General features: G+C 41.4%; 1 pseudogene; it reads left to right on the forward strand.

Moving 5' to 3' along the window:
- The first annotated feature begins 1,526 nt into the window (after positions 1-1,526).
- On the forward strand, positions 1,527-19,113 carry LOC115039964 (dual specificity testis-specific protein kinase 2-like; annotated as a pseudogene).
- The last annotated feature ends 1,184 nt before the right edge of the window (positions 19,114-20,297 follow it).

Genomic DNA, 20,297 nt, shown 5'->3' on the forward strand with positions numbered 1-20,297 from the left:
ATGCTGAGTGCTATTTTCTCCTCATTCATTCATATTGACATTGCTTATTTCACAAAGTTACATCACTGTTGCATTCTTTGACTAATATTATCCCACCTCAGGCCTGTGTAAATGAGGAGTTACAACACCTGGCCGACCAGATAACAGAAATGGAGGGGAAACATCCTGACTCCCTGCTCATTGTTCTTGGGGACTTTAACAGAGCAAACCTTAGTTGTAAACTGCCAAGATTGGACCACTGTTACACTGTATTAAAGGATGCATATCGCTTTGTCCCCCGTGCAGCCTTGGGACTCTCTGATCACTGCATGTATCTTCTCCCAAACTACAGGCAGAAATTCAGATTTGCAAGGCCTGTAGTGAAGACTGTGAAGAGAAGGACCACAGAGGCAAAGCTGGAGATACAGACCTGCTTTGACTGCACAGATTGGAGTGTTTTTGAGGCTGCTGCTATAGACCTGGACTAACTCACTGACACTGTGACATGCTACACCAGCTTTTGTGTGGACCTGTGTGTGGCAACCAAAACCTTCTGCACATACAACAACAATAAACCTTTGTTCACTGCGAAACTCAGGATGCTTTGCTAGGCCAAGGAGGAGATTTACAGAAATGGGGACAGAGTCCTGTACAACACGACCAGGAACACGCTGACAAAGGAGATCAAAGTGGCAAAGAGGTGCTACACTGAGAAGCTGAAAAACAGGTTCTCAGCTAACAAGCCTGTGTCAGTGTGGCGAGGTCTACAAGATGTCACCAACTACAGGAGACCATCCCCCCACATTGCGGTGAACCGTCAACTGGCTGATGACCTGAATGCCTTCTACTGCAGGTTTGAACAGCCAACGTTCACACCCATCACCCACTCCACAATAAAACATCCCTCACCACCCTCCCCTCTCCCTACTGACCCCCCACCAACATTCAAGATCTATGAAGAGGATGTGTGTCAGCTCTTCAAGGAACAGAAGACCAGGAAAGCTCCAGGCCTAGACGGCATGTCACCCTCCTGCCTGAAGGAAAGAAACCGGCTATCTCTGGACTAAATGACGACAGGCCCATGGCCTGACGTCTGTGGTCATGAAGTCCTTTGACAGACTGGTGTTGAGCCACCTGAAGGACATCACAGGCCCCCTGCTGGACCCCCTGCAGTTTGCATATTGGGCAAACAGGTCAGCAGATGATGCAGTCAACATGGGGCTGCACTACATCCTGCAACACCTTGACTCCTCAGGGACATATGCAAGGATCCTATTTGTGGACTTCAGCTCAGCGTTCAACACCATCATCCTGGACATCCTCCACTCCAAACTCACCAAGCTCACCGTCCCAGCCTCCTGTCTGTCAGTGGATCGCTAACATCCTGACAGCAGGTGAGGCTGGGGAAAATCACATCCAGCACCCGGACAATCAATACAGGCGTCCCCCAGGGTTGTGTACTCTCCCCACTGCTCTTCTTCCTCTACACCAACGACTGCACCTCAAGTGACCCATTTGTCAAACTCCTGAAGTTTGCAGATGACACAATGGTCATTGGCCTCCTCCGGGAAGGTGACGAGTCTGCCTACAGGCAGGAGGTGGAACAGCTGGCGCTCTCGTGTGGTCAGAACAATCTGGAGCTGAACATGCTCAAAACTGTGGAGATGACAGTGGACTTCAGGAGTAACCCCCCCACAACTGCCCCCCATCACCATTCTCAATAACTCTGTGTCTGCTGTGTAAACCTTCACGTTTCTGGGGTCTACCATCTCCCAGGACTTATAGTGGGCACCCAACATTGACTCCATAATCAAAAAGGCCCAGCAGAGGATGCACTTCCTGCGCCAGCTCAGAAAGTTCAACTTGCCCCAGGAGCTGCTGATCCAGTTCAACAATGCAATAGTCCAGTCTGTTCTCTGCTCCATCATTGTTTGGTTTGGATCAGCCACCAAACCGGACAGGAACAGACTGGAACGGACAATCAAGACTGCAGAGAGAATCATCTGTGTTAACCTGTCCTCCATCCATGACTTATACACATTATACACATTGTTGAATGTTTGTAAGTTATGTCTATTTATTTTGTTCATGTTCACATTTAAGAACAGCATGCAAAGAAAAACCGGAGCCTAATTCCTTTTATGTTCACATATTTGGCCAATAAAGCTGATTCTGATTCTGATATAGCAATCACGCACACACGTGAGCCAGCAATAAAAGAGTGGAACTTTATCCAGAGTGTGTGTCATAAATTGGACTGTTTGACCATCATTACTACTGTTCTTAGCGGATAACCTGGGGAAATTGCAGTCACAATAACCGAACTACTACCTAATGTTTCAGTCATGCTTCAGGGTCACAAGTTTGGTAGTTAGTGAACCAACACCCTTTCTTATATGCATCTACAAAATACTTCAATACTTATGCAATCGTTTACTTTACATGAAATAATCTTCATTAATTCACATTATTTTGTAAAGTTCGTTTTTTTATTTATTTATTTTTTTTTATCAGAGAGGTGTATTTAGCAAATCAAAAGTGCCAACTTATATTGACCATGAATCTATTTATAAAAGCATGCAAGGGGGTGAATACTTTTTATTGGCGTTGTAAAAGGAGAAAACACACAAGTATCCGGAAGTTTCAGGATTTTGTCTTCAAATTAAAGGTCTCTCTAAAAATCACAAAATCTTAACTGAAAAGGACCTAAACGAGACGCTGCGATTACGTGGCACGAACTCTGAACCACTCGACCACCAGCGCACTGCAGTGATGAAATCTTAAATGAAAGAACGTGTACCTGGACCTTATGGTTTAATTCAACCAGGAGAAAAAAAAAAAAAAAAAAAATATATATATATATATATTGTGTAGTATGTGTATTGTAAAACTTCTACGCTAAATCTAGTGTAGACACTTGATTTAGCGTAATTAATTTTAAGACTTCATTAGTTAATAATAATAGAGAATCAATACTGAATACATTTGTAAATTTTTTGCTTTATTTAAACTTGACAAGAGTGGAAAAATACCCAAATAAGTGGTCAACTATTTAAATTTCGAAAAATATATTTGTGTATTACGCATTAGCATACGTGCAAATTACACGGACTTAGTCCAAATATTATACGCAACAGAATCTCTTACAGGGGGAATGGTTGATATTCGTGCGTAAAAAATAATAGGTTCATACTTTCTGTAAACCAGGGCCATTTAACTGATCGATGTTGCTGTTGGGGGCTAAAATATTTACTGTGAAAATTGTAACAGGAAGTCGACAGTACTGGGTATGTTTTGCTGGCTTTAGTATTATGGTGGTCGTAAACTAAGCGGCTCCTGAAAAAGGAATCAGGAATCAACCAGGATATTTTTGGTTCTAGTTCAGCCCGTAGTACGGCATCGACATTTTCATCCAGACCGACGGTAAGCAATTAACTCTTTCTCTGCACCCACTTGTCTTTGACAGCTCCCGTTATTAACAGCAAGAGATTGTCTAGCGTGATGGCCAGAAGAGATGTATTATTTCGATGAGGTAAATATTCCAGTTTATTTATTTTCTTCAGTTACACCAAAAATATGAAAAACATAGTCATATTACGCTTAGAATTATTGGCTTGGCTGGAATTCTGGTTTCGCGGTACTGGACGATGTTACCTAGTGGATATCTTGGCCTATCGCCCCGCGCCCTGCGTGTGCTGTGATCACACTTCAGGCTTCGCGCAACAGATGATGCACTCCATCGGCAAATGCAACAGAATCGGCGCATATATTTTTTATTTAATTGATCAATCTATTGTAAACCTATAGCTGTTGTGAACCTTTGGTACATTGGTGCTCATATCTCATTGATCATCTTATACAGGAACCTTTGTATGGCATCCAACCATCTTCCAGTACCGTGCTGGCCTGTAGCCTGCCGTAAAAACCTGCATTTTATGAAATAGACAGGTCCTGAGTCCTCACCCTTACAGGAGTCTATTTCATCAGGATCTCGTGAACTTTATATTTCTCTAAGTGGTTGTAAATAAAATCCTAAAAGTAGTAAACACCAGATTATGAATCTTATTGACGTGATTACCAATTGAATTAATAATTGTCATGTTCATTTAAAAATAGCATTGGCATCAAACCTTGATTTCAGTTCCCACGGGTCGTTCATATCATAGAAAGTCTATGATTTTGAGAAAAGAAATATCAAGGCTTTTGGAAAAGCGTTGGAAAATAGACAGGAACAGACAGACACAGACACAAAGAGTCTTTAAGTTCTGATATTTCAGTTTGCATATTGATTAATGACAGAATATTTGCATTTAACACAATCTGGAAACATAATGAAGAAGCTGCGCCACACCTAATTAATACAATATAAAAAGTCTTCTCTCAAAGCAGTCATTGCTGCACCACATACATCAGCTTGAACAGAAGACTCAATTTAATTTGTTTTAGCTAAGAATGTCTGCTTGACAGAAGCAGAGGACACAGGGAAAGTCCCCGCCAAACATGCCTATGTGCACAATTGCTCCATGGTTTCCAGCAGATTTTACTGCTATTATTAATGCTTAATGAATTGAATCCATTTTCCTCATTGGGACAGGCCTTCTAGCTCCAGGGTTGGCCAAGCTTTCCTCATGATGTCAAGCTAAAATATGATTGGAAAAATACTCTACCAAAATAACACTACTGGAAGCAATGCAACCAAGAGGAAAGCTACAAAATGACGAGAATAGGTGATTGGGAATAATTTAATATGTATTCATGGAAAAAATACATGAAACACAAGTCAGTGATTCTGATAGTATTTATGCCAGCAGAGGAGGCCTTGATTGCCCTGATGGCCAACCACTGTGGCATTAGTACTGTAAATTGTATTATGAATTTAAATTAATAACTAAAACATTCCTGAAGGACACATTGTGATCCAATTTGCTGTGTTTTAACACCAGTAGTTGTGTTGTGTTCATTCTAAATGGCCAAGAAATTTTACCTTGGAAAAACCTGGAGTAAGCAATGGATTAACCAGGGTGTTTGGTTTGTTTTTTAATGGTCTTGGGATACAAGTGGTAAGAATTGAATGTAGTATCTGTCAGAATCAGTATTTCATGTGGTCATGTACACTTCCTATTTTATTTTGAAAGTCTTGTCTTCCCCAGTGTTTTCAGATTACTTCCCTTCTTTGTTCTGTTCCCGCCTTAGCTGATTATCTGATATAATATCTGATATATTTAAACCTTCCCCCACTAAGCCTTTCTTGCCAGATTGTCTTTGATTTGTGTACTAGCTTTCTTGTGTTTGCTCTGTTTTCCTTTTTGCGTAAAATCGGTTTGCTTTTTGACTTGGATTTTCCTTCCTGCTCCCTGCTCCACTGACAGTGGTTACTTTACTTTTCAACCAAACTCAAAATACTACGTGTTGCATGTTTTTGGGTTTCTAGACCTTGCTTTTTCTCTCTGTCTGTCCGCTTTGTCCTCAGGGGCCACTGTACCGATCCACAACTGAATAAGAAGTAATGTTAGGCCAGAATTCAATTTAAAGTTTATTAGGTTCAGTATCACTGTTAAACCCTGTTTACACATGCACACATCAACAAGCACACAGACATAAATTCATGCACCTATGGTTCCAGACATTTGCTGATCTTTGCAGGCACAAATTATAAATTAATTTATAATGAAAACCTATCTAGTGAAATATTAATCAAGTAATATACTACAATTACTATTAGCCTGCTATGCTAATTTTATTGCAACACTTGCTATGCTAATCTGACTGTGAGCCTGCAACACTATGAAATCTTCTCTTACAAAAAAAAATTTGATATAAATATGTAAGTAAATTAGTGTTCACTTTCTATGTATAATCAGCCTTCATATACAATCGTGTTAATAGATTGAAATTAATAGATTGAAAAATTCTTCAGCCACAATAAAGAATACAAAAAGTTCTCAGATGTTAAAGAATACAGAAAGAAGACAATAGGGCAACAATAAAATAACTTGTGGTTGGTGGTGATGTTTTAGGGACCGGCTTCCTTAAATTTCTGTGTTGCATCATCTTCAGGCTCAGAATATTCTCACTGTCAGGCAGGGACTCAAGGCAGGACTCAGACAAGCATCTGCCCTCCTGCTGTTGTCGCCTGCTGAGACTTAGACAGGATGGATGAGGACAAAGTTTTTCTGAACATATGGATTTTTCAAGCTTCACTGCGGTAAGAAACTCATCATCAACATTATGAGTTGGGTTAATTGTCTGTAGGTCTGAGTGTGAGTATGAGTGGTTGTTTGTCTCTGACTGTCTCTGTGTTTGCCCTGTGATGGACTGGCGACCTGTCCACGGTGTACCCTACCCTCTCCCAGTGTGAGCTGGGATTGGCTCCAACACCCCATGTGACCCAGAAACTAATAAGCGGTAGAAGATGAATGAAATACACCTCTACATATATCTGCACTTATATAAAAAATAAAGACAAAATGACCAAACAACAACAAAACACAAAGTAGAGAGAAAAGTTTTGTGTGTTTGGACATTGTGTCAAATCGTCACCTATACCATTTCACAATTGCACCTGTTCTGTGGTAGAAGATTACTTTTAACTTTGAAAATTATTTGTGCTTTTTCGAATTTAACATTGTGAATTTTAATTCACATAAATTAGAAGAACAGTATAGGATGCAGAGTGATTTAGGATGTAGAACGTGTTTTGCTTTGTTAAGAACTGAATTTTTCTTGATGTTTTAGATTTTATATGTTTGGTGTGTGGTTTCCATGTATTATGACCCCTAGGAATTTAATTTCTTGAACCCTTTCTATCTGCACCCCATCTATCTGTATTTTTACTTATGTTAATTCCCTTATTTTTTTTTTTTTCTTTTTTAAGTTTAATGATTTAATTTGTTCCTGTCACATCATATTTTGCTCATTTCTTTAGGGATTCCTTCCAGAAGTTGATTTAAATACTCTCCAGAACAAGAAATATTTGTGTCATCAGCAAATTATATTAGCTTCAATACCTCGGACACCTTACATATATAATTTATATACAAGATAAACAGTCAAGGGGGTAGCATGGCAGCATAGTGGTTAGCGCTGTTGCACCACAAAAAGAGGTTTACGGGTTTGGTTCCCAGGCCTGGGGCCTTTCTGTGTGGAGTTTGCTTGTTCATTTTGTATGAAACCGTATTGAATGTCAGAGAGTAGTTTATGTTTTGCTATGAATTCATCCAGTCTCTTATTGACAAGTTTTTCAAATATTTTGGAAAATTGTCGTAGCAAGGAGAATGGTCTTGCTGGTGTAGTGATGTTTGTAAAGTGGAATGACTTTCACTACTTTCATTTTGTCTGTAAATGAACAAGTTTGAAATTATACGTTACAGATATATGTTAACAGTTTTGAAATCCCTTCAATGACATCCTTCACTATTTTCATGTCGATGCCATTTGCTCTTCATCAGTGAATGCTACGATCCAAAGAAATTCAGGAGCAGATAAGAAGAAAAGTAATTGACATGTCTCATTCTGGAAAAGGTTACAAAGCCATTTCTAAATCTTTGGGATTCCAGAGAACCATGGTGAGACCCATTATCCACAAATGAAAAGAAAGCATGGTACAGTGGTGAACCTTCCCAGGAGTGGCCGGCCTATGAGGCTTCCAGCTCGCTTTCCTAAGAACACTTTCTTCACCACCTGGCTACTGCTAGGACAGCAGCACACCATAAATGTGTGTGTGTGTATAATTAAAATTGACATGACCACAAGACCAGAAGGGTGATTGTGCTTATAATTTCAGTTAACACTGATTAAACTGATGATTAAATGTGTCTGACTGGAAATCTTCTTTGTTTTCAAGGTGCAGCATCGAATTACAGGGCAGGTAATGGCACTAAAGATGAACACTTTGGCTAGCAACAAAGCTAACATGCTACGGGAAGTGCAGCTCATGCACAGGCTCTGCCACCCTAATATACTCAGGTAGGTGCTGATTTTTTTTTTTTTTTTTTTCTAGATGTGATGGTTTTATTTCAGGAAGTAGCTTTAACCCTGCTGTCATCTTACTCATTATTTGTCATTTGACCTGTGGTCAATCTCACCCCAGGATGTCTGCCCCCAGAAAATGATTTAAATTGTTGACAAAGTTTTTGTATTCAGCACTTGGTTTTGTTCATTGAATAAAAAAATAATCCTTTGATAATGAAACTTAATGGCAAATTTCCTCTAGCACCACCAACAAGCCAAACTTTCAAATTAGAATGAATGTATCTGGAAAAGTTTTCATCTGAATATTTTCAAATTAAACTGACCACAGCAAAGACCACAAAGACATGCTACATGCTCTGGGTCAGCAGGTCCCGCTTCCACATACTCTGCAAGGCCTAAAATGTCTTTCACCAGCTCTAGAGAGAGTTGAAGCACATAGTCCATAGCTGCAACGTTGTGAAAGACTTCCAGGCCTCACCAAAGCAATCGATGAGACTTGATTCACGTTAGCCCCTGCCCACTGACTGGATGAGTTTGACAGATAAAATTAATTCCAGAAGCTCTGAAACACAGGACCATGAAATAATTAATCGAATTGTGAAATAATATATATATTTTTACATTAAATTACATTTTAATGAATTAATGGCCAATTTATTTATTTTACATCCCAGTGCTAACTCATTCTAAGGTGGTTTGAAGGAGGGACATACACAGGATGTGTGGTACGTCACACCTGAGTCAATCATATGCCTCTATTTGGCACAACCCTGCTGTACGGATAGGGAAAAAGACTGTTACTGGAATCAATGGCAAAGGGATAAGCAAGATAAGTGACCTATGCTCGGATGAAGTGTTTATTTCTTTTTCTGAAATGGTGTAAAAATATTATCTGGAAAGTAAAGGGAATTTATGGAGGTACTTACAAATCAGAGACTGTATAACCAAAGGTCAATTCATGCAAGATATGAACCCAGTGATGGAATATTTGGACTTACTCCCTATAGCACACAGGGCAGCTGGGTTTTAAAAAATCTTGAATGGGTTACACAAAGATATTTGTAAAATCCTGAGGGTTGTTTGGCAGAAAGACCTGGGGTGTTATCTGAGTGAGGTTTGGCTAAAAATATTACGGAATACTAGGAAATATATAAAGGAGGCGAGGGGGAAATTTTCTCAGTACAGGTTAATTTTATTTTACCCCTTCTAAGCTTCACAAAACAACTTACATGCAATTTGGGAGGGTTAGATACACATAGGGGAGTGGGTGGATCCAACACTACCTGTATCACCAAGATCAAACAGAAGTGCTCAACATATCACAATATGACCTGGTAGTAATAAAGATAGGGGTTGTCACAGCTACCCAAATTATCCTCAAGGTATGGAAAAGTACATCCTCTCCAGATATTAAAAAATGGATGGACCTTCTGGTAGAGATAGTCTCATTAGGACACCCCAGATCACATGTTAATGATTGACTGATCTGACAGATCAGCTGATCTGTGACTGTATGTTTTGGAGGTGCAGAGAGGAACTGAACTGTCAATTGATCACCACCGGGTAGTGTGTTGAATCAGGTGGCTGGGGAAGAAGCCAGACAGACCTGGAAGTCCCACATTAAAATTGAGGGTCTGGGCACTGATGGGAGAAGACTCGTCCTCAACTCCCACCTCTGACAGAGCTTCAAATGTGAGGTGTCGGGGAACATGGAGTCTAAGATGTTGCCAAACCTGCTGGTGGATACCAGAGGTGAGGGATGCTCTCAAGTTGATGAGTTCTGTAGAGCATGTTTGCTGACAGAAAAGAGTGGGTCATGGTTTGGTGGTTGCAGAGGCTTATACCTGGGCTTGGGGGTAGTTCAGTGACACAATGGAGCAAGATTTTAATTTGGTCACTAAGAAATACTGGCAAATGGTCCACCGACTAAGGAGGGGAAAGCAGCACTGTTTCCACAGCATTTATGATCTGGATAGGGAGCTGCTGACCTCGACTGAGAATAAGCAGTGGAAGTATACTTGCAGGATCTTCTAAATTCCACCAACATATATTTTGAGGAAACAGTGCCTCAGGGGAAGGTCCACTCATCACTGTGGCTGAGGCTGCCACTGCTAAGATCTGCCTTAAGTTGTAGGGCTGTAGCTAAGTGTAGCTAAAACAGCCCTACTAGTCTCACTCACTACAACCTGTTCATTTTTTATGGTGTCAGATAGACCCCTCACTCCTCAGTTCTACCTTTCCCTCCAAATACAGTTTGTTCAAAAAACCAAGACATCCATCAGACAAATCACATTCTGTCACAATGTGCAAGAAGTTGACAACGCATGTGCTGAGTGCCTCAGCTGTTTGTATTTTACAGTCAATGTATTGGCAAGTTGTTGGAGTTGTTTCTGTTTTGTCTATTTCCATGTATTTTCTTCATCAGTTTTTGTCTGATCTCTCTGCTCTCAGAACCTACACCAGTCAGTCAGTCTGAAATGTTTTCATAAGAATCTCTGGTCTGATGTCTTCTTCCATTACAGTTATTAAGGTAACTGTCCTGTGAGCACTTGCGTTAAAATGTGTCTCACCAGAACTCTGTTGTGTAGGTCTAAAGTGACCTCTACAGTATAGTCTGGTTATGATCCTTATCTGCAGTGTGAATTGTGGGGCCTCTTGAAGACAGCAATGGGTCTTTTTAATCTATGTCCAGTTAGTTCAGTTCACCACAGGTGGTTGCCAGACAGGTTCCAGACTCATCTCAAGGATCCCTGAAGCAAACAGCAAGCAGCTGAACTACAGGAAATAGTGTGGTGACTTTTTTTGATCATAGGTTTCAGATTTTTTTTTATTTTATTTTTTTTTTTTGACAAATTTGAAAAATGTTTTAATATGGTCAGTAAGGATTGTTGATTGCAGGATTTTGGATGGATGGCAGCTGGATGAGGTTACTGCATCATAAACTCTAATGCTGGTTCAAATGAAGTATGATGCCACTCAGTTTAGATCAGTGCCGTTTCAATTACAGCCCTGAAATATCAGATGTGATAGTGGAGAGAATGTGAAAAAATTTTATTTTTACATTTCTTACATTACATTTTAATTTCCTAGGTTTCTTGGGGTTTGTGTGCATGAAGGTCAACTACACGCGCTGACTGAGGTAAATGCTCTCCAGATTTCACTGTGAAGTCTTTCACTTTGTTCAAACAGGAGTTTGTATATCTCTGACTATAGACAAATGTTGGATGAACATTTAAAAACAATCAGTGGCTGAAGTCTCAGTTATCAGTGTAAAAATCTGTATGAACCCATTAGATCAACTTGGTTTCAACATTAACTGGTCATAAACTGAATGGTTTGTCTCTGGACATTGCCCAGGGGCTGCAATATCTGCACAGCAAAGACATATTCCATAGAGACCTGACCTCCAAGGTATGGCAGACAGGGCGACACTGTACTAATAATAGAAAAATACATTTCTGAAATGTTCTCAAAGGAGTGACAACTCTTCAAATATGGTTCAGTATTTACTTTTCTCAGTAATGGAGGCTCTTTCTGCTCGTGAGACCATTCTTTTAATTATATCACTATTGAATACAAAGGCTCAAAATGTCAATTGTCAACTCTGTTGTGATGTAATTTGAGTTTGAGGACATTTAATCCTCGTGTTGCAATATGTGGAGAAGTAAAGGAACCATATGATAATAATTTATTAGTGCAGATTTACTAGTGTGTAACTATAAGTTCCTGACTGTGTCCTTTTGCAGAACTGTCTGGTCCGCTGTGATAATGGGGTCTTCACTGCAGTGGTAGGAGACTTTGGCCTGGCAGAGAAGATCCCTGATTACAGGTCAGAACCCTGTCCCTCACATGAAACACGTCTCAAGGGTGGGTTTTCTATTACTGGAAAAATCTGAACATGCAGAAAAACAAGTACATGCATTTGTTACCTCTAGATTGGACTACTGCAATTTATTATTATAAGGATGTCTGAACATTTCTTTGAAAAGCCTTCAGCTGATTCAGAATGCTGCTGCTCGACAACAGGAACTAAAAACAGAGATCCTATTTCTCCTTTAATAGCCTGTGGCCTCTCTCTCACAGTGTCTGCATCTCTGCATCTTTCCACCAAACTGGTTGAGGTAGATAGCTGGCCCCCCTGAGCCTGGTCCTGCCTGAGTTTTCTGCCTCTTAAATGAAGCTTTTCCTTGCCGCTGTTGCCAAGCACTTGCTCTTGGAGGGATATATTGGCTCTCTTAAAGAACTTTCTCGATAAAGAGTTTGGTTCTGTATAAATAAATTTGATTTGGTTTAATTTCCTCATCTTCCTGTTCTAATCAACTGCTCATGAAAGAGCTGCATTTAGGAAAATGAGTCACCTTAATATTAATCTGGGTAATCAGAGTAAGCAGAGATGGACCAGAAGTTCAGATATTAAGGAGTTAATTGATCCACTGCCCTCAGTCAGAACCAGTGTTCTTATTAGTTTTATCAAATTTAATTTAATCTCATGTCTTTGCAGTGAAAGTGTGGAGAAGCAGCCTCTGGCTATTGTAGGCTCCCCATACTGGATGACCCCTGAAGTCCTGAGAGGCGAGCTGTATGATGAGAAGGTAAACCTGCTCCCATCTTTCCACTTTGACAAGTTTAAAAACACAAATCTCCTGAAACTTAGGCAAATGTGCTGATGCCCTGTTAGTTAGTTTAAGATGTGTGGGAAGATTTTACTTGGATGAGCCAAGCACTCTAAACCCCAGCTCTTAGCGCTGGGGCCTGTATCATGAAGCTGGTGTAGTGGCAAAAAGTTAAACTTTGGAAAAAGAGTCTGCACACATCAGCTGTCTTTCTCGAGTTTAATAGCATTTAATGTATGGAATCACACAAACACAACCGTATGGGGGATCTGTTGGGTCTCTGTAATTAATTTTATGAAGAGTTTGGTCTAGACCTGCTCTATATGTAAAGTGCCTTGATGCAACTTTGTTATGATTTGGCACTATACAAATACATTTAATTTAATTTGATTTTATTTGATTTAGAGGTTACCTCACTAAACTGAAATCCAGCTTTGTGATAAAGGCCCCTGGTCTCAGTCCTCCAGCACCCAGTAGCCAAAAGTGAACTGATGGCCACCCTCTCTCTGGATAGGTGGATGTGTTTGCATACGGTATCATCCTGTGTGAGATCATCGCCCGCACTGAAGCTGATCCTGATTTCTTACCCAGGACAGAGGTAGGAGTCTGCATTATGCGTGTGTGTGTGTGTGAGTGTTTTGTGTACACACTAAGACACTAATTAGCTGGTGTTTCTTTCACATTAGAAACTTGGATCTGTGGAGTCACAGAGTAAGATGATCATATACATTAATAGTTTATCTAAAATTAAAATGGTGGGTATCATGATGCCATGAGGGGTGGAGTAGCAGTTAGCATTTTAGCCTCATAGCGAAAAAGTTTATGGTTGGAATGCTAAGTGAATTTCCTCCAGCTTCTGTGGATTCCTCCCACAAGCCAAAAACATTGTATGTTTTGGGTTAATAAAATTGCTTGTAGGTGTGAACATGTCTGTATGAATAGATGCTTGTCTTGTTCTCCCTGTGCCTGCGTGGGTGTCCTCCCACCCTCCAACAACATGCAGTTAATTGTCAATGAGTGTCAATGTGAGTAGTTGTTTGTCTCTGTCTGTCTCTGTGTGTTGGCCCTGCGATGGACTGGCAACCTGTCCAAGGTGTAACCTGCCCTCGTGTCTCTTATTTAACCTGATCAATTTAGCAATTTTTTGGCCTATCTGCACATTGGGTCATGACTCACTACTTGGTCCGATGATTTTATAAACACTAACCGGAATAATTGGAATGGAATGGAATGGAATAATTTTGACCTAAATCAAGCTTAATTTAACTTTTAATAGCCTACTTTTGGCTTTGTTGAACCTACTGAGCCATAGTGCTCATCCTTTACTACTGTGACTACTGTAACTGGTGTGGTTGTGAGACACTAGTTTATTCCTTTGGTGCCTAAAGTGATGCCACTTTCAAGGCCTCCCCCCAACCCCTTCCCTGAAACACTGTATATATATATATATATATATATATATATATATATATATATATACACAGAATCTTTTAATAATCCAAAGTAATTTAACAAAGAAAATAGTTTTTTCAACTTAGTTATTGTAATTTCAAAGAAAAAAAAAACAACAACAGAAAAACTGCATGTACAGCAATATTGGCACCCCTCCTTATTATTTGGTTGCACACCCTTTGGCAACAATGACAGCCTCCAAACGTTTCTTGTATCCATCTATAAGCTTCTTGCACTTATCAGGTGGTATTTGCTCCCACTCTTCCTTTGCAATTTGTTCAAGCTCTTAAACATTTGCATTTGGTTTCTTTTCCCCAGTGGCACATTTCAGCTCCCCCCAAAGATTTTCAATTGGATTGAGATCAGGACGTATTGCTGGCCATTGTAAAACAGTAAATTTTACCTTTTCAACCATTCCTGTGTGCTTTGGGTCTTTGTCCTGCTGGAGGACCCATGATCTTGTACGGTCAGGTGTGATTCGGACCAAAGATGCAGACGCTGGGATGGTGGCAAGAATAAGGTTTATTTGTGCTGAAGTGATGATGGAGGGGAATGGAGTCGGGGAGAATGGGGAGATGCTGGTGAGCAGGGGAGCTGATAGTAGAGTGCAGGTGGAGTGGAGACAGTTCCATTGAGGAGGAGGTGGAAGGCAGGTGACGAAGAGTGGGAAGCGAAAGCGGGTCCAGGGAGGCAGCAAGCAGGCAGGTCTTCCTGAGGAGAGATCGGAGAATGAGGGTTGCTGGAGAGCGCAACGAGTAGCAAAAAAACACACTAAGAATAAATCGATGAGAAGGTTTACAGTTCACTGGTTACTGCTTAGACAACTGTAACAATCTGGCGATGAGTGAGTGAAGAGCCGGGACATTTAAACAGGACTGATGACAAATGAGACTAAGGTGTGTGATAAGGACTTGCTGCTGTTGCCTGCGCCTGGAACCACACTCCCTATAGAGGGTGATAGAACACACGGGGCCGGGATAAGACCAAAACATACCACACGTGCATAGAATGACTCATATGACAGATCTTCGCCACAAACCAAGTTTTCTAACACTGGGTAAGACTTTTAACTCTAAAATCTCTTGATAATTTTCAAATTTCATGATACCTGTGATACGGTCAAGGTCTCCAATAACAGATGTAGCAAAGCAGCCCCACAGCATTATGGATCCTCCACCATGCTTAACTGTTGGTAGGATGTTCTTTTCCTTAAAGGCTACATTGCGCCATCTGTAAACATACTGTTTGTGTGCATAGCCAAAAAGGTCTTTTTGTTTCATCTGTCTATAAAACATTGTCCCAGAAGGAATGTGGCTTGTCCAGGTTCTCTTTTGCAAAGATCAGTCGTTCCTTTTTATGTCTTATCTTCAGCAATGGTGTCTTCCTCGCTCTCCGCCCATAAAGCCCTGCTTCGTTTAGTGTGTGGCGTATGGTACTTGTTGAAACAACAAACCCACACTGTTCCAGGTTGGCCTTCAGGTCTTCAGATGTTTGCCGTGGTGTTTTTTCCACCATTCGCATCAACCTTCAAAGACTTCTGTCATCAATTTTTCTCTTCCCCCCATGTCCAAGGAGGTTCTTGACTGTTCCATGCTTGGCAAACTTCTAAATAACATTATGCACCATTGAAACAGGGATACCAAGGTCTTTGGAGATGGCCTTATACCCTTTGGAGGTCTTGTGTTTGCTAATAATAGCATTTCTGGTGTCCTCGGACAGCTCCTTTGTATTCACGATTGTGACAAAGGAACAGGGAATAACAGGTAGCCACAAAACATACAACATAACATACATTGGCTAATTCATGTCATATGGGAACAGGCTGTCAGGTTTTGAGCTTAGTCTGTCTAATGTTCTGTCCTTGTAACTTCCTGCTTTATTTTTGTGTTCCCCATTACTTTACTTCCTGGTTGTGTCCCATGTTGATTGCCTTCCCTGCCCTAATGTGGATCACCTGTGTCTTGTCTAGCACTGTATTTAAGTCCAATTTTCAGTCTAGTCCTTGTCAGATCCTTGTTGTTTTGCCCATGTTTTCTCGTTCAGTTTATGTTGTAGCTTTAGTTCAGATTAAAGTCTTTTTTTTTTCCTCACCTGCCTGGTTTCTAGCTCCTGTGATTGGGTCCTCACCCTGCAATGCACTCGCACCACGTTTCCCGTTGTAACAGAAGGATCCGACCAGAACAAGGACAAAGCGGAGTCTATGCTTGCCTGCGGCCCTTTTTGGGGAGCCTGTCTGGCCCGGGACGGTCCTCGCTTGGTTCGGCAGGCACTGGGGACCGAGCGGCTGCCCGTCCCGCCTGCTGTTCCCCAGCCCACGGGACTTGGTTTTGTGGGTCTCCGGCTTTCTCCCCAGGAGGATGTTCGGGAGGTGTGGATGGTAGAGGTTGGTTGGATGTCGTCCCTGCTGCAGGAACTGCAGGGGCACATGCGGCGGACCTCCGGCCCACCCATGCAGCCACCTCCCACTCCTGACCCTGTGTTCCTGTCCAGGCTGGGCCGCCGCAGCCACCCTGTGTTCCTGTCCCTGCCTCGTCTGCGTTGCCGCCGCCTCCTCCTCCCCCGTCTTCCAATGGCCCTCCATCCCATGTTTGTTTTTTGGTTTTGGACGTCTGGTAGCCGTCCTTTAAGGGGGGGTTACTTTCAGGTTTTGAGTTTAGTCTAACTTCCTGTTTTATTTTGAAGTCCTGGTTCTGTTGTGTTCCCCATTACTTTAATTCGTAGTTGTGTCCCATGTTGATTGCCTTCCCTGCCCTAATGTGGATCACCTGTGTCTTGTCTAGCACTGTATTTAAGTCCAGTTTTCAGTCTAGTCCTTGTCGGATCCTTGTTGCTTGTCCATGCCCTGCCTTGTTGTTTTGCCCATGTCTTCTCGTTCAGTTTATGTTGTAGATTTAGTTCAGATTAAAGTCCTTTTTTTTTTTTTTTTTTTTTTCGTCACCTACCTGGTACTGGCTCCTGCAATTGGGTCCTCACCCTGCAACGCACTCACACCGCGTTGTGACACAGGCAATTTATCACAGGTGTGGTGATTTACCACACGTGAGTCAAATTAGGTTTCCATACTGATTTACAGCAAAGGCTGCCAATACCAGTGAAACAGCTAGCTTTACATTTTTTATCTCTTCCTCCCATAGTTTTTTTTTTTTTTTTTTTTTTTTTTTTTTTAAATATCTTTTGCACTAAACGCAAGCTCTCTCTAGAAAAATGTTGTTTCACTTCACTTTTCACTACCAATTATTATAATAAATTAAAAATTGATCTCTATACTATTGTCTCTGTGTTGGCCCTGAGACTGGTGACCTGCCCAGGGCATACCCCACACCCCACCATGGGCTCTGAGAGTTAATGGTGTGTGTGACTGATTTTTCTGAAGTACTTTGTGGTGTCTGTGAAAATAGCTCTATAAATAAGCTTTGTGTTTGTGTGCAGGACTTTGGTCTGGATGTGGATGCATTTGAGAACATGGTTGGGGATTGCCCCCCTGCATTCTTCGGCCTTGCTGTTACCTGCTGTAATGTAAGAATACACTTTCACCACAGCGCCTTTTTCAAATCTCCAGATAAGATACCGATATTAATCAGGTGCTCAGTCAGCATTATATATGTGCACGTATTTCAGATGAGTGCAGAAAGGCGCCCTGCCTTCATTGATATTGTCTTCACACTGGAGGGCATGGACAGAGGAGAAGGGAGAGAAGCCCATCACATTTGGTTAGTCAAAGCACCAAGTCAGTGGGTTTTAAAACCAACCTTCTTTGAATAATACTTGTGATGTGCCACGCAAAGGTGTTAATTGTTTTTGACTTGCACTGCAGTCCAGTTCATGATGAAGATAAGATTTGAAATAGTGAATGTCATGCTTTGACATTTAGAAATTGTGATGACGTGAGCAGAGAAACGAAATAGCAATGAAAGGGAACACCACAGCTACTTTGTCTGATCATCAAGGGCACCAGACATCCACTGTGATTAAACCAGCCTGATGGGACTGTGATATAGAGCATTGCCCAAGTGGCTATTAGAAGATGGTGAACTGTGGCAATACCAGATGAACATGGTCAGACTCAGAAAGCAGAGCTTGGTTTGGCTAAGGCTAGCTTATGTAGACTAACATCTTATAACATGGGCTGAGCACTCACAATCTAGTCTGTCCGAGAATAAGAATGACTTTTAAACTGCTGCTCTGCACTGACTGAATTGTGTGTTTAACATTTTTTGCAGTGTGTGTTATTTATATTTCATTGTCCCTCCTCCTTGTCTACCTCAGAGTATGTCACACTGGGCATCAGCCCCTACCGGCGCCGCAGCTCTCCGTGTAACCCCCGTGACGGCAGCCAGCAATGGCAAGGCTTGACAAGGAGCCAGTCAGACAGGTTAGACCCAGCAGCTCTGACACATCCTCTTTTCAGGACCCCTGTGAGGGTCAACCCCTTCTCTCTTAGACAGGATCTGAACGGGGGACGGTGTAAACTCAAACAGCAAATCTGTCATCTCCCTTACCTTCGCGCTTCCAACTCTGTGTGACCCGTTTGTCCCCCCACACCTCCTCAGAGGGTCACAGGGAATGCGACCACCACAGAGATCACTACCCTGTACCCCAGAGCTCAGTTGGACTGTAACCTCACTTCGAGACTTGAAGGGGAAAGAGGAGGAAGAAGAGGCAGAGGATTTGGAGGACAAAAGCTGGAGGACCAAGTTCTCAGATACAGTGGAAAGGTTGCTGGATGATCAGATGGGAATAAGTGAGAGGAGAGACCTGATACAGGAGGAAGAGGGAAGAAGAGCGGATTCAGGCCTTCCTGTTGAGGTGGAGATGATGTTTCTGGAGTGTTTGGAGGAGGAGGAGCATGTGAGGCTCACAGAACCCATGGACTGCACCAAGTCTCCAGAGCCAAACAACCCACCTCGAAGAGGTGTGTCTTCACATGTTTCCTGTGTGAATGTAAACATTTTGATGACACTGTTTTAACTCAGCATCTGAAGCAGAAGGGAATATTTACTGTATAGATCATTCCACACACTGTGTGGACATGCGTCTGAGTGGAAAGGTAGAGTGGTCACTCCCATTGTTTAAGTTCAACAATGATTCTTTGCTTTATTTCCATGTTTTTTTTTTTCTTCTACAGTTTACACAGTGTACACTATTCTGGTAATAAAGAAACATCACTGTGAAAAACTGGTGTCACCATTTATGTATTTTAAAACCATTCATAAACAGTTGGAATCAACATAGCTGCTGGAGTACATACATAGCAACATCTCACCTTATTCTTTCAGTCACCTGTTGAGCATTAGAAACCCATTTTTAAAAAGTGGGTCCATCGCTGACCCTAACCTGAACCCTAACCCTTTCCATAATGTTAAAATTTCAGAGTAAAATGAACTCAAAATTTAGTTAATGAAACTTAACACTACAGGTTAAATAACTATGGAGAGAGTAAATATGATTCTCAGCAGACTTGAAAAGTAACCTGTTGCAGAGCGGCCCGTACAGCGGCTACGTGTCGTGAACCTTGACAGCACCAAACATACAGGAAGAGAAGGGGAAAAGAAACATGAGGCACTCTGCTGCGTGGTATCACACTCACTCATCCCAACTAGCCTCAGCTGTGTGCAGGAGGGCTTTTTATTAATCATACCCACCGCACAGGTGGCTCATGTGCAGAGGGGAAAAATAAATAAACAATAATTGAGAGCACTATTCAACATAAATCTACTGTGGTGACAACTTGACTCTGATTCTAATGCTGTTTAACACTGCATTGAGTTATTGAAGGTTAACACTGGAGAGTCATATAACTCTGATAAGTGTTAATTTTATACACTACTGTGTTGATGATTTACTCTGCTGCTGTGAAAAAACAACTCAGATAGAATCTACTTGTACCATTGAATAAAACAAGTTACCACAAAAATGCATTTAACGCTTCACTTTTTATTGTACAAAAGCACTTAAACTGTTCACGCTCTGTACTTAAAAGATAAAGTGAATAGTTGTGAAATGGCTGTGACTGCAGTGCCAGGCACCCCAGTACAGCAACTTGTTCTCATTCACTTTTGGAAAACCTTCGGAAAAACACAAGCCACAATGTAACAGTACTTACTTGCCATGCCATTGCAGTGCTCCAAGTGAACTTTAAATATAATATTTATGAGGTTGATGGTTGAAGGTGTGCCTCAAGTCTGCATAAAAACACTACATAAAAAACAACAGTTAACTTTTGGTCAGCCCAACAACGCCACTACTTCAGAACACTGACCCTAGGTCTGCATAAAATGGCAA

The sequence above is a fragment of the Echeneis naucrates genome, chromosome 1, assembly GCF_900963305.1.
Source record: "Echeneis naucrates chromosome 1, fEcheNa1.1, whole genome shotgun sequence".
In the NCBI taxonomy this organism is placed as follows: Eukaryota; Metazoa; Chordata; class Actinopteri; order Carangiformes; family Echeneidae; genus Echeneis; species Echeneis naucrates.